Source organism: Magnolia sinica, chromosome 6, assembly GCF_029962835.1.
Source record: "Magnolia sinica isolate HGM2019 chromosome 6, MsV1, whole genome shotgun sequence".
Taxonomy (NCBI): Eukaryota; Viridiplantae; Streptophyta; class Magnoliopsida; order Magnoliales; family Magnoliaceae; genus Magnolia; species Magnolia sinica.
Genome location: NC_080578.1, coordinates 19,813,709 through 19,830,674, shown reverse-complemented (window position 1 = coordinate 19,830,674; position 16,966 = coordinate 19,813,709).

Here is a 16,966-nt window from a genome sequence, read left to right as displayed (position 1 = left end):
TCCACCAGTTCTTGGAATCGATTGTTCGATTGGTTAGAAGTCATGGCTCGATATATTTTTATTTTGAAAATGGCTAGCCAATTATTATGTTGTCATATATACATGTTTTTGTTTCTGGTCACATGTCGTTGAATATCATTGCCTTAGCATTAGTTGAGTTACATGTGGGGGTGTACACGAATCGAGTTAGGTCGGTTAGCTTGCCTAACTCGACTCGAAAAAGCTCGATTCGACTCGGTTCGAAGTTGAGTTCGAGCCGAGTCAAGCTGATTTTTTGAGCTCGAAAATGAGTTTGAGCCAAGTTCAAGCTAGCCCCAGCTCGACTTGACTCGGATCAAACCTAACTCGAATCGAACTTAGATCGAACCAGTTCAGTGACTTAGTTACTTTGATATTGATGTTGCTCACCAAGCGTTTGATGAAATGACTCAACGAAGTGTGGCTGGTGGCAAGGAAGGTATGTATATGAAACAAACACCCTTTTTTTCTTGATTTTTATGTTGCTTAGAACGTGTTTGATAAAATATCTGTAAAACCATTGCTGCTTTTTTACATACAGTGAGATTTTCAAGGTGCAGTTCATGTGTTTGTGAAAATGTTGCATAGGCGAACTCGGTTCGAACTTGGCTCGATCTGGCCCGAACTGCTGACCGAACCAAGCTGAGCTAGCCAGTCAGGCTCAAGGACTGAGTCGAGCCGAGTTTGAGCTGGGGTCAACTAGTGGCCGAGCCGAGTCGAGCTGAGGCCAACTTGACTCGGTGTATACCCCTTACATGTGCTCTCTGTGTGAAGTATAATGCTTTTGAGAATCTAAATTGAAATTCATACCTAGTTGAGATGCGTCAGATGTGTAAATTTGAGACTAGCCTTGTTTAAGTAGTGTTAAAGGGGAGGAGTTTGAAACCTATCAAAACTCCTCTCCCTTACGCCTCCACACGAATTAAGCATTCTTAGTTCTATTAAAATAATGTGCGTGTAACACAGTTACATGGTGCAAACCCTACTAACCTAATCACAACTTTAGTAGGGGTCCACCGATATGCTCAATCATGATATCCAACCTTAGAAAGATTCAGACCATTGATCAATTAGGGCCACTTTATAGAATTCTTACACTATAGGCATTTTGCGTATGTGCAAAGGTTTTTTTTGGCCACACGTTATAGGGAGGATAACTACTTCTACAGTTTTGGCTGTCTATATGTTTTTGGGTATTATGCATTCCTAATGTGGTATATTTCTTTTTACTAGAAGCACGTTTTGGATTCTCACGATCTCTATTCAGACTTTATGAGTACATTTTTTTTTATTTTTATATAAGTGTGACGGTCATTAATTGACGTGCTCATGCCATGGAGTGAGCCCAAAATCAGGCTGACCAAAAACTCAAGTGGACCACTGTAGAGAGCAAAGGGAACTGGGACATCTACCATTAAATCACTTGTCTAAGGCCCATTATGATAATTATAGCATCCAAATCATTCATAAGATGATTTCCCACTTTGGATGAGTGTATAACAATGACATACCTATTTTTCTCATTAACCCAATTTCCTTGCACCGTACAAACCCTATGTAATCTTATTACACATATTTCAAAATAAGCTTTTGAAAATTCAGTTTTTTGAAATGTCACTTAATTCTCTGGGTGAGAGAAAACGGGCGCACGGAGTACATAGGTAGTGGTATTGCATGGTGGGCCACCAAAAGAAGGGATACGATAGAAGGAATCCGGACAGCATGTTGCAACGCATTGAGTAAACTCTGTGGGACCCGCCGTGGAAGTATGTGTCTTATCCAATCCATCCATCCATTTTTTCAGATCATTTTATAGCATGAGGCTAAAATTGAAGCATATCCAAAGCTCAAGTGGACCACACCCCAGGAAAGAGTGGGGATAATGACATCCACTGTTGAAACCATCCCAGGGCCCATAGTGATGTATGTCTATCATCCAACCTTTTCATAAGCTCACATAGACATGAATGAAGGCAAAACACAATTATCAGCTTGATAGAAAACTTCTGTGGCCCCCAAGAAGTTCTCAACCGTAGGCATTCAATTCACATTGTTTCCTGTGGTGTGGTCCACTTGGGCTTTGGATATCGTTCAAATTTAGGATACTGCCTAAATTAAGCTGGTAAAAACAGATGGACGGAATGGATGAGAAACACACATCTAAGCCTCATAGAGTTTACACTATATAGCCTACTGAGTTCCTCAATACACAATCCCCTTCAACCATGGAATTCTTGGACTAGCGGCTTAGGACAACTAGATAGTGAGGGTAATCTTGTAGTGACAGTAGAGAGTGTACAGGAACTGGGCTAGCCTGGTTAACTCGCTCGACTTGGCCTGAAAAAGATCTAGTCAGCCTGACCCGGAACTGAGTTCAGTCCGGGACTGGTCATTTTCTTCAACTCGAAATTGAGTTCAGGCCGAGTTCGAACAAGTCTCAGTTCAGCCCGACTCGGCCACTTATATATATATATATATACCCTAACCATATGAACTTGCCAAAGCCCTTCCTATGAACTTGCTGTAAGGTTCGAAAGTAGCCTGAATTCACCCAATTGTTGACCGGGCCGAGTTAGGGCTGAATATGTTGGCTTGGTGACCGGGCCGAGCGGGGTTTGGGCTGGGTTTGGCTAGTGACCGGGCCGGGCCGGGTTGAGCCCAATTCGACTCGGTTCGGCCCGATGTACACCCCTAAGTGACAGCAACGAACCAGTTCGCATTTCAATTTAAACGGCCCATCAATGGCCCACTTATCTGATGGCCAGATAATCAAATAAATGTATTTTATTTTATTAATGCTACATCTTGGGTGGGACCAATAATGTGGACCATTTAATTGGAATTACTTGTATGACATATGTGCACTTTCAAAGTCCGGATATCATTCATTACATTCTGTCAGAGTTTCAAAGTTTTATTTATTTATTATTATTATTTTTTAAAGATATCTTTTGCCTGGGGATTATCTCATAGGCAGGCGAATCATGGGAATCATGCACATGCACTCAACCTTCATGCACATGAAATACATGCAACGATATTCAAATGGACATATGCTGCTGCTACTAACGTAGATCAGTCTGGCCCAAAATCAGATTGATTAGACAATCCACAGCTCTCATTGGACAATCGTTTTTGAATCTGAACCATAGACTATTTTTCATTTCATCAATCTAATTAGACGCCCACCAATTGGAGGGTCATAATCATACTTTAAGTATGATTTATGGGACATGACTTGGCTATGGATGGGTAATAAGAGATACATGCATCCCCCATCTACAAATGTTATGTGCATGCGTATGGATCATTAAGGTCCGCTCAAGCATCAAACATTTTCTAGTGTTGTCGTTGTCGGGTCTTATATGATTACATGGTCCCCGAGACAGAAAGAAATCGAGAGATTGCACCGCATCCTCTTGTTTGTTTGCAACTGGAATATGGATCCGGCGGGTCCATCGGGTCCATCTGGATTGGTAGGTAGCTCAAATGCAAGTGCAATAATCGCGTGCTAGCCTCCTGGATTTTTAGAATACACCCGGACCAATGGTTGTTGGATGCACGCGGTTTGCAGCACAAGCCATCTATCTGGTCAAGGTGCTGTGAGGCCCACCATGTTGTATGTATTTTATCCATGCCGTCCATCCATTTTTTCAGATCATTTTACAGCTTGAGCCCAAAAACGAGGCAGATCAAAATTTCAGGTGGACCACACTACAGAACAGTGTTGATTGAATGACCACTATTCAAAACTTCTTATGGCCCACTGTAATGTTTATTTGGCATCCAACCTGTTGATAATGTCACACAGAGTTGAATGAAGGGAAAACAAAAATATCAGCTTGATCCAAAGCTTTTGTGGCTCTTAAAAAGTGTTCAACGGTAAGCATTCAATCCCCACCTTTTCCTATGGTGTGGTCCACCTGATATTTATATTTGGCTCAATTTCAGGCACATGCCCTAAAATAATCTGAAAAAATGGATAGACGGTGTTGATAAAATACATATATCATGGTGGGGCCCACAACACTTTGACACTAGCTAGCTGGCCGGTTTTGGGGTCATCAGCCAAACGGCGTCCTTGTTGGATACACTGGGCCAGGACTATAGACGTTCGATTTGGGTTGTTTTTCTATGACCCATGTCGTTTATACGAAGGGCCGCCCCACCTTGGATGGGAAGGCAAAAGATCAAACTCTGAGATTGGAATATTCTAAGACTATCGTTTTGACCTTTTTACCTGAAAAATGTACGGCAAACTTAACCTTGGAGTTACAAAAACATTTAACATTTTCCTTTGAAAATGTAGTCAACTTAACCTTAGAATAATCAAAAGATTTGGACTTTTTCCTTGAAAAATGTAAGGTTTGTTGAACATTGGAAAAATTAAAGTTCTGACATATTTCAATCCCAGTCATATGAGCAAATGTATCTGTAATGGACTGAGCCTCTTGTTAAAGAACCTTGAGAACATGTGTGCAGGTGTGAGAGAATATATTCCAATAGCATATTTGTTACTTTTAAAAATCGAAGACAATGGACATTTGGATATTCTGTTTAAATACCATGTCAAATCATCACTTTCTCTAAAAGCCCTAGCTTCATTATAAACAAATTAGTACACGTCGCTAACATGTGCTTTGTACGGAGCTCCACACCTATGCACACATAGGTGCATACAAATACTCTGGCATTTGGTTTTGGAAAACATGTCCCTAAGTTTTAAGGCCTAATTCTTCTATTAAAAAAAATCACAATGCTAACATATATAAAGGAGAATTTGTAAAATATTTAGTTTTTATAATAAGAGAGGAAAACTAAAGTTATAAATACAAAAACTCTCGGCATTCTCCGTGATAGTACAAAACAAGTGGGGCTAGTTATCTATTGCCTATCTTTGAGGGAGTAATGATTATATTAATTAATAAGATAGTCTTTTGAAAACTTTTTTCAAAAAACAGTACTGAAATGTAAATTCCATTTTAATTATGTTAGTCTTTTTGTAAATTTTCCAAAACTGAATGGTTAGAAGATGTGGGTGGACCAGCCTACATGTTTGCCAAAGGCATGATATGGTACCAAACATACCAGGGGATTTGAAATCCCCTCAAATCCTGCATGTTTGCCAAGAGCAACCAAACATACCAGAAAATTTGAAATCCCCTCAAATCCCCTAAACCCTTCCATATCCATGGTGTCAAACGACCCATAGGCATTTAAGAAGCTGACAGAACCATCGGTATCTTATGTGGTTCATTGTACTAAAGGGAAAAGGATTGGCTACTCGCCCTGCCACCAGCTGGGTAGCTGGTGGTCGGTGCTCTGTGGGCCCCACCATGATGTATGTTTTTCATGCAGTCCATTCATCCATTTAAAAAAATCATTTTAGGTCTTTATCCCATATTGGTGGTGGATATAGGTCTCAGGTGAACCACACCACATGAAAACAATAGTGATTGGATATCCACCATTAAAATACTCCTAAGGCCCACTGTACTGTTTATTTGACATTCAATCTGTTGATTAGGTCATACAGACCAAGACGAAGGGAAAAAACAAAGATCAGCTTGATCCAAAACTTTTATGGCCCCCAAAAAGTTTATAATGGCCGACGTTCATTCAACAATGTTTCCTGTAATGTGGTCCATTTGAGTTTGGAAGATATCTCATTTTTGGTCTCCTACTATAAAATGATATGTAAAAATGGGTGAAACAAATACATCAAGGTGGTGCCTACAGAGCACCGACCATCAGCCATTGCCTGGTGGATCCGTTCCTGTACCAAAGACCAATTCAACTACAATTTCGGGTGATTTTGCGGACCACTGGCATATGACTCATCCGAGTCAACTCGGATTTTGTACCAACCGAACGAGTCAATCCAAGTGATCGAATCTAAAAACCATGGTCCCACCTGGGGCTCATGATCCACACCATCATGGCTAGCTTTCTCAAAAAATTAAATATATATATATATATATATATATATATAATAAAAAACTATTTTGATTAATTGAAGTTTTGTTTGGTAGTCTCGAATCACCTGTAGCTTTCTTGTAATGAAGACAATACTGGGCAGATCCAATCATGCAACTTGGACAAAGTACTTTGCCCCTGATTGTAAATCACGTCAGCTTGTGGGGTCCACCCATGCAACTTGGACATTTAATGGTTCTTATTTCATGCCAGAATATGTGGGGCCCACTGCCAATCACAAATCAATTCAATCATTCCTAAAGAAAAAACTCTTGAGTAGATTGGACTATTTCACCTTAGAGACTGGAAGTGATTTAGAACATCGAGGTGGGTATTTAAGGTAATTGGCATAATCATGTATGCTTATGATGTAGAACATGTCACAGACACGTTCCTAGCATGGTTAAGCCAAAAGAAGATGAACCGTGAATTGACTATAACTTTTGATCCGGGTATCGTTACGGGGCGCACAACCTATCAATCTTTACTGAAATGGGCCATCCGAGGTGTCGCATCTGTCCGTTTCGTTAAAAAAGGCGCGCTTTCAGCTCAAAAACGAATTTTTAGGAAAATTTTACTATTTTTAGTAATTTCGATTTTTAAAATATTTTTAGAGCTTTAGATTTTCTTTCCTTTTAGAAATAACTTTTAGTTATACTAGGACTCTTCTAGAGAAAGTTTATTTGTAATTTTTATTTTTAGAAATTAGGCCTTAGAAGAGTTTTATTAGAATTAGGATTTTTATTAGAGTTAAAATTTTACTATTTTTGGTAATTACGAATTTTAGTTTATTTTTTTTCCTATATTAATGGTGTAAGGAGACACATTAGGGAATTATCAATTATTCATCAATCAATTTCGAATTTATTAGAATTTATTTCTATTTTCTGCTTTCTTTCCTCGTGGATTCGAGAAGTCTCTGTGAGGAGTCCAGAGAAGTTCCGTGGATTCGGAATAGTTATCCTCTTGAGGAAGACGGTGCTCGACCTCACGTCCTCCCCTGCGTCACAAAATAGATGGACATAGGGATTTATCACAAACATCTTGGTGGGCCCCATCTATGGCTAAGTCAGGGAATTTACCTTTAACGGCGGCAGCTTTCGAAACAGCACGGCGAGAGAATCGGCAAGCCATGCAAGGGCTGCAGGCTTCTATCGATCGCATGGCGGATCGTTTGGCGGAGGCCCTAAGGCAACTCCGTGTTCATGGTGGTGATCCACCATCAACAATTGCTAGAATTCGTAATCATATTGATCGTAGGGTGACGCTATCAGTGAACCACAAGATCACTCCTGATAAAGTGGGATCTAGCGACATGATTTTACAGCATCCTAGACGAGCCATTGATCAGATGGATCGGATGGACCAAGAATTCAAGATGAAAGTCGATCTTCCTAGTTTTAATGGTCAACTCTACTTCAAGGACTTCCTCGATTGGTTGCTTAAAGTCGAACGTTTCTTCGACTACATGAACATAATAGAAGAAAAGAAAGTTAAACTTGTGGCCTACAAGTTGACGGGCAGAGCTTCAGATTGGTGGGAGCAACTTCAACTCGAGCGAATGAGATGGATGAAGGCGCCAATTCGCATGCGGTCGCGGATGAAGAAGTTATTGTGCATGCGATTCTTCCCTACCAATTACGATCAGGTATTATTCCAACAAAATCAAAATTATTGGCAAGATAACCAATCATTAAAGGGTTATGCAGAGAAATCCTATTATTTGTCGGCGAGAGGTGACCAAGTCAAAACGGAGTTGCAACAAACCACAAGATTCATCAGTGGAAAACATGTGACCCCTATGGGAATGGTGAGCCAACTTAAGACTTCTAAAGTGGAGGGACAATCTCTCATGACTGAACAGACCTTTGTTAAACAATCTGAGGAAACGGGAGACATATATGCAGTAGTTGAAGAGAAAAAATATGTGGAGCCTATGAATATCCTAAAGGATTTGGAACCAGTATCACAGGAGTTCAAGGGGGTTGTGCTCGATGAACTCCCTAATAAATTACCTCCCATACGAGATATGCAAAATTACGTTGATCCCATCGCAGGGGCAAGTCCGCCTAATTGCCCACTTTATCAGAAAAAATATGAAATCTTGAAGACAGATGTGAAGGAATTAATCGAAATTAGTCAAGTCAAGGAAAGCATGAGTATATGTATCGTATCGGCTCAAAAGCTTAATGCCAAGTACCAAAAAAAGTCTAATGAACATCGGCGTCAGAAGTTAACTCAGACTCATGTGCCAAGTCTCTTGCGTAACTCGAGGACGAGTTTTTTTCAAGTGGAGGGGTCTGATGTAGAACATGTCACAGACACGTTCCTAGCATGGTTGAGCCAAAAGAAGATGAACCGTGAATTGACTATAACTTTTGATCCGGGTATCGTTACGGGGCGCACAACCTATCAATCTTTACTGAAATGGGCCATCCGAGGTGAACCAACCCACAAAGTGGGTCGCATCTGTCCGTTTCGTCAAAAAAGGAGCGTTTTCAGCTCAAAAACGAATTTTCAGGAAAATTTTACTATTTTTAGTAATTCCGATTTTTAAAATATTTTTAGAACTTTAGATTTTCTTTCCATTTAGAAATAACTTTTAGTTATACTAGGACTCTTCTAGAGAAAGTTTATTTATAATTTTTATTTTTAGAAATTAGGCCTTAGAAGAGTTTTATTAGAATTAGGATTTTTATTAGAGTTAAAATTTTACTATTTTTAGTAATTACGAATTTTAGTTTATTTTTTTTCCTATATTAATGGTATAAGGAGACACATTAGGGAATTATCAATTATTCATCAATCAATTTCGAATTTATTAGAATTTATTTCTATTTTCTGCTTTCTTTCCTCGTGGATTCGAGAAGTCTCTGTGAGGAGTCCAGAGAAGTTCCATGGATTCGGAATAGTTATCCTCTTGAGGAAGACGGTGCTCGACCTCACGTCCTCCCCTGCGTCAGCTTATAACCTACTTTTTAGAATTTTCATTCCACGCCAGGAGAATTGACTAACTTCGCAATTTTCTTTTATTTATTTTTTAATGCGAGTATATATTCATCATCCATCTCTTCCCTCCCAGCTTCTAACCCACACCTATCCAATCTCCGTGTCGTGGTCCTGTGTATGGGCGGACCGGATTTGCATATCACATTGCTACATCCAAGGTGGATAGATGGCTATGCCCTATTCTTGTTCTTCTTAAAAGTAGAAATGATATCGTGGATACCAAGGTTCAGTTTGGATAGTACCAAATAAGTTACTTTTTTAACTTAAGTAAAATAATTAAGTTACCTGTTTTTTGTTTTTTTTTTGTTTTCTTGTTTTTTTTTAACTTACATTAGTTTGATAAGAATCGTTATAAAAGTAACTGACGTGTTAAAAGTTATTTATTTTAATAAGCAATTTATTAAAAAAGTTTTTTAACTTGCGACTTTTTTTACTTCTGTCTTTCACGAGCCATGTCAAAGGAGACTCTGTCTTATGGTACATAAACAAGGGAAGCCCCACATGATGTCCACATTAAAGGTAGGGCTCATATGGTGGGCGGTCCACATAAAAGGTGAGTCCCATATGATGGATGATCTTATATTAATGTGAGCCCATAGATGAATTGCCCGTGTCAAAGGTTAGCCCATAATGATAATTAAAACGCCTGCATCTATGATAATTAAAACACCTACATCCAAAGCGGGCTGGTATGATGGACAACTCACTTCAAAGGTAAGGCCTACATGATGAATGATTCGCATCAAAGGTGGGCTCCACATAATGGACAATGGACATTGAAGTTAGCCTGACATAATGGATGATCCATATTGAGGTGGCCTCAAATGATTGGCGATCCACATCAAAGGTTAGTCCCTAATGATGAATGACCCACATACAAGGCGATCCGGCATGATGGGCAACCCACATTGAAGGTGGGGCCCACAAGATGGACAATCCACATCAAAGATGAGCTCTACATGATGAGCAATTAACAATGGTGGGCCCCATGTGATGAATGATCCACATCAAGATATGCCTTGCACAATGGACAGTCTATATCAAATGTCGACCCTAATGATGAGTGACCCATATCCAAGGCGGCCCCTACATGATGGACAACCCACATTAGAGGTGGGGCCCATATGATGGATGGTCCACATCAAAGGAGGGCTCCACATGATGGGCGATTGATATTTAAGGTGGGCCCCACATAATGGACAATAACATTAATGGTGGGGCACCCCACTAGATGGATGATTAACATCAAAGGTGGCTCTATAGAATGAATGGTGCACATTAAAGATTGGACCATAATGATGAATGGCCCACTTCCAAGGTGGGCCTTGCATGATGGGTAGCATACATCAAAGGCGAGACCCCCATAATGAATGGTCCACATCAAAGATGATGCAAAAATGAAGGTGACGAGGTCGATCAACGTCTTCCTTAGGGATAACTACTCCGAATCCACGGAGCTTCTTTGGACTCTTCACAGACACTTCTTAAATTCACAAGGAAAGAAAACAAGAAAATAAAAATAAATTCTAATAAATTTCAAATTGATTAATGAATCAAATAAATGAGTTCAAAACCCTTTAAATAGAAATACCAAGCGATAAGAGAGAAATCAGAAACAAACTATAACTAAAACTCATAGAAATTCGCAATTTACTATAAATAATAAATTTACTTTTTATAATAAGTTTCTTATATGGCTTAACCAAGTTATTCTCCTAATTATTCTACTAACTTTTCGTGTTGGACACAACTCGTAAAGCCCAATGGATGAAGAGTTATAATCAAACTAAAACATAATATTTATAGTAAAAACAGAATTAAATATGGAATTCGACATTTGATATGATGGAATTTCACAAATTTTGCGTGTGGGAAACTCGGCTTACGCCGTATTGGTTGGCTAAAGTAACTCATCCTACCCTAAAATCATATATTTTATGCTTGATAACTCATTCCGGATTGTGAGATACACCTGATCTAAGGTCCGACAGTCCGAATCACTTCTATCGTCGACCGGGCCTTTTCTGATCCATCTTGGCCATGAAACTATCCGCGACCCGCTCTACATCAAAAAGTTTTCCCCACATGACGGATGATGGATGTGAGGGGGACCAAACAAACTTGTGGGAAAGTTACTTATAATGTTGGAAACAAAATATGCTTTTTTACTTTTTAATTGATAAGTATTTTGCTTACCAAATAATTGTATTGCTTAAGTAAAAATCAAGATAAGCTAGTTATGATATAAGTAGCTGAGCCAAAGTAACTGACGATCCAAATGGGATACTACCAAATAAGTTACTGTTTCTACTTAGTACAGTAGATAAGTAACTTATTTGAGATAAGTTTGGTTTATAATCCATTACAAGTAACTTTTTTATTTAAATTTACTCAATCACTTAGAAATCAAGATAAGCTACTTAAAGGCATAGGAAGCTTATCCTAAGTAACTTAGGATCCAAGTTCCCTCTAAAGAATTGAAATATGATAGTCATATCTTTGTAGTACATGTGGCATGGTTATCTAGAAATTAGGTCTGGCCATGTGCAGGACCTAGCATGGATGGTTTGCAACTGAAAAAATATACCTAGCAGACAATCCATTACATTTGTTCGGTGGCCATTAAAAAGATCATGAAAAAAAAACACTCAAGGATCCAATATGAAATTGGCTAAAACATGAAAACAGTAATGAATGGGATTATTTCATGGATTCTATTTTTAAAATGTAAGTCCTCCACCCCGATCCATCACCGGCCACATGTCCTGTGGAGAGATATAGGTCCACCATGTTTAGGGTAATTGAGCTCTACCATAGCGTAGCATCTCCCTCTGAAAAGTGCTTTTAATATACCGCATGGCAAACACCAACCAGGTAAAGCCTTTGGCAGGTACTAAGTTAGGTGGGGCCCACTGTGATATTTGTGAGAAATATACTATATTTGCCTCACGAGTTCATTTTAGGACATGCTACAAAAATAAGATAGGTCCAAAACTTAAGTGGGCAACACGAGAGGAAACAATAGGGATTGAATGACCATCATTGAAACATTCCTAAGAACACGTAAGTATTTATATAACGGCAAGGCTTTTTGTATTTTCAGTTCATCCAAGTGAGAATGACCTTATAAACCGTTTGGATGACATATAAATATCAAAGTGGAGCTTAGGAAGGTTTCAACGATATGCATTTCTTTCTCGACGGTTTCTTCTCGTGTGCCCCACTTGAGTTTTGGATCCGCCTCATCTTTTAACTGCATGTCCTAAAATGAATTCGCAAAATAGACAAATGGATAGATTTCTCATGAACATAACAGTAGGCCCTACTTAGCTTCCCAGCACAAGAAAAGCTTTCACAGGAAATCCTAGTCCATTGCTATTCAACTGGGCCAAAAAATGAAGCACATCCAAAGCTCAAGTGGGGCACATGATAGAAAAAATGGTTAGGGAAATGCGTAATTGCCTATCATTGAAACCTCCCCGGAGTCTACTTGATGTTTATATGCCATCTATACCATTCATAAATAAGCTCATTCCTATTGGAATGAACCGGAATCACAAAAATATTAGCCCCATAAATGTCTCAACGGCTTAATCTTTATTGTTTCCTATCTAACCGCCCACTTGAGTTTCAGATCTACCTCATTTTTTGGGACATATCCTAACATAATTTAGAAAAACAGATATGGATCAGATGGATTTCTCACAAACATCACAGAGGGCCCACTTATCTTCCATCACATGAAGTTCATGTGAAAGGCTTTCACAGGCAATCCGGTCCGTGCAACTTGCTCACCTGTATCATCTAGCTCCTTGGCTTATTATGTCCGTACATTTGAAAAATACATATTAGTTGCTAGAGCATTTTGGTGTAGCTATTCGATGTCATTGAAGTAAGTTTGATGCCATGAAGGTCTTCAATGGATGATTGATGCCATCGAAGGTCCCGTCGAACAGATGGGCAAAGTTGTGTAAGTGCGAGATTTGTTTCCTACTCCGATTAGGATACTTTATATGTCGGGGTGTAATCAAGATTTGGGAGAGAGAGAGAGAGAGAGAGAGAGAGAGAGAGAGAGAGGTTCTAGAGCTTTCTAAATCATTCCTGAGAGTTTCATGGGTATAACTAGGGCTTGCGAGGAAGATTCGAGGCCTGTTTGAATCAGTAAGACTATCTATTGTAATTTCTGCTTTTATAGTGCATTGTACTTGTCGCTTTGTGCAATGATTATTTTTTTCGAAATAATTTTTCCTCATAAAATTCAGATTGTTCTTGTTTAGACTTGATTGTGCGATTGCGTGTGCCTTGTTTGCTTTGTCTCCGTGTGCTTCCATGGTTCCCCAACAAAGAATATAACAAATTATCTACAAGCTACACATATTAAAAGAAGGGAGTGAGGTGAGTTCATGGACCCTAATCATAGTTTATATATCCTAACCCATGCAACCGACTAAATTTCTGATGTACATTTTATACTCTAATAAATAAAGCCACTGCACAGATATGAATATAAACAAAGATTCTTTGTCGCAGTTAACTTTATTTTAACATTGTTTTAAAATGATATTTCCTAATACAGCCAAGCATGATTATTGATTGCCATGTATGAGAGATACAGTGCATGATGGCGCAGCCTTCTCATGCAATACGCAATAATACACATGGTGTAATTTTCGCTCAATCCAAACTCATGCAACTGCCCATCCTACCGAGTCTGCCAAAGGTATGTTTTATGGTGGGCCACACCAGATGGACGTGCATGCGAAGCCATGAGAGTGAGAGTACGCTTGGCATTCTCAGGTGCACCCCCTGGATAGTAAAATGCAGCGGGCACAACACCTTAGCTCTGTTGGGCCCACCGTATGTTGTGTGTCACATCCACTCCGTTTATCAGGTGCGGCCCTGGATCGTAAGCTTGGTGGGAAAAAATCAGTCTGATTTAATGAATCAGATGGGCCACGCCATGGGGAACATTTGAGAGGGGCCCATAACGGTAGATTTGCAAGTAGGGCCCGCCATGTTGTGTGAATTTCATGTAATATGATCATGGGATGTTCCTTACAAGGATGAAAATAGATTCGCAACATCAGTCGGATTCACAACTCGGGTGGGAATGGGCTGAGTTTTGGTCTTAAGGTGGACATTAAAGTGAGAAGTGGATGCAAGGATTGGATGTCCTACACATAATACATTGGACCTCACAAACCTAGAGTGCTATACCTTGAGGAGTCATTTGAGAGCATAGATTCAATATAATTTGTAATCTAAATCACAATTATCGTGGAATCCATGTGAATTAAAATTTAACATTGTGTTTGATAATGTGAAAATGGAGTCCATGTAAGTTAAAAAATTTAATTTGGCACATTGCCTGCATACATGGAATGGATTCTACAAAATCACATATGTGATCTAGTGTGATGTTTATGTGTAATCCACCTCGATCTCTAGATGCACCATCCTATTTTAGTCGAAGGACCCAAAAATTTGCTTGATCTATGATTTAGATGGACAATACAATTGAAAATGATGCACACAGTGATCATCGATGGTGGATTTCCTTTTGTTTGATAATAGTATACGGGGCATCCCTCTCATAGCTATTTCCTTTTGTATGGCCCACTTGAATTATAGACTAAATGATTTTTTGGCCCGATGATTAAAATGATGCACACGGTGATGGATGGTGGATTTCACTTAAACATTGCGAGGGTCCCATATTTATTGAAGTTAAATTGGTGTCATTAAAGTTACCAATGTCAACCCATGCATGTTTAAACAATTGTCACAAGCAGCCCACTGCGATATTTATTTAAAATCCACCTCAATCACCAGATGTGTCAATCTACTCTAACTACAGGGCTTTAAAATCAACTCAGTCAACAATTCAGGTGAACTGTCTAATTGGAAACAATATATGATGTTTCTCTCTTCCAAATATTTCAAACCATACAATTGGAAACAATATATGATGTTTCTCTTTTCTAATTATTTCAAGCCATACAATTGGAAATAATATACCATGTTTCTCTTTTCCAATTATTTCCTTTCATATGGCTTGACTTGCAATAGAGTTGATTTTTTGACCTTATGGCTAAAATGGAATGATACACCTAGTGTTTGAGGTGGATTTCATTTTTGGATTTCATTTTGACATTACTGTGGGCCCACTAACTCCTGAAGTTAAATTCAAGCATTTTTGTGCATAAGTTGATGTATAAAAAAAAATTCACACGTGTCTATCATGACGTTTATATAAAATCCACCCTATTTGTAAGTATGCCAACGCCACCCATTTTAGCTATGGGACTAAAATAATAATCTAGCTCATGATTCAGATAGGTCATAAGAAGGTAAACAATAACATTAATGCCTTAAATTGTTTCCTTTTATGTGGCCCATTTGAATTAACAATGGACTTGATTTTTAGTCATGAAGCCTAAATTTTAGCTTTAAATCTAATAGAGAATAGATTTCATATAATCAACACCGTAGGTTTGGAAAATAAAAAATAAAAAATGGGCTGACAAACCTATGACCCAAGTGGATTTCACTTAAACATCATAGTGGACCACTAATTCTTAAAATCAAATTAACTTGATTTTTATACTAACAATGGTGGTGATTGATGGTAATAAGGGCCTATTTGGCCGGACCGATCCCACGGTATCAAGAGGGATGGGATCGCAAGATCCCGGGATATGCATGACGAGCCAAACAGACCCGGTGAACTTGTCCCGAGATACAAGCAATCCCATGGATCTTAAAACAATCCACTGACAGCACCATCATAACCTTAAAATTGATCCCATCCCTTGGTTGGACAGATTGGAAGGTAAAATCCCAGGATATGCCGGGCAGGACAAATAGACCTAGCGAACTTGTCCCGAGATATAGCAATCTCATGGATCTTAAACCAATCCACTCACTGACACCGCCATCATTACCTTAAAATCCATCCCATCTTGTTGTAGAGCGGATCGCGGACAGTTACATGGCCAAGATGGATCAGAAAAGGCCCGGTCGACGACAGAAGTGATCCAGACCATCTGATGTAGAGCAGGTCGCGGACAGTTACATGTCCAAGATGGATCAGAAAAGGCCCGGTCGACGAGAGAAGTGATCCAAACCATCGAACCTTAAATCAGGCGTATCTTACAATACGGAATGAGTTATCTGACGTAAAATATATGATTTTGGGGTAGAACGAGCTACTGAAGCCAACCAACCTAGCTATGTAGGGTTGCACAGCCCGGAATTGCGAAAAACCCCTGGATCGACGGTCGTTTCCCTGCTTTAATTTCGTTTTTACTATAAATAGTAAGTTTTAGTTTGATTATAACTCTTCATCCGTTGGGCTTTAGGAGTTGTGCCCAACATGAAAAGAGCTTAGAATAATTAGGAGAACGGTTTGGTGAAGCCAAATAGGACACTTACTATTTTTGGCCGCAAACCTTGCACACTAGATATCACGACCGTCTATAAATAGTAAGTTTACTATTTATAGTAAGTCGCGGATTCTAAGAGTTTGAGTTATAGTTTAATTCTAATTTCTTTCTCATTGCTTGGTACCCCTATTTAAAGGGTTGTGAACTCGTTTTTATGAATCAATTAATCAATTTCAAATTTATTAGAATTTATTTCTATTTTCTACTTTCTTTTCCTCGTGGATTCGAGAAGTCTCTGTGAGAAGTCCAGAGAAGCTCCGTGGATTCGGAGTAGTTATCCTCATCACGTTCATCCCTGCATCACATCCCTCCTAATACCATGGGATTTGCTCGTTTGGCCGGGCAGATTGGTTAGGATTGGATGGTATTAAAGTGGATTGCACAAATTTCAAGGTAATGATAGCTGCGTCAGTAGATTGGTGTAAGATCTATGGGATTGTTATATCCGGTCTATTTGGCACCCCCGACCAATCCTAGGATTAAACCTTCCAATCCCTTTCAATCCCTCGAACCAAACA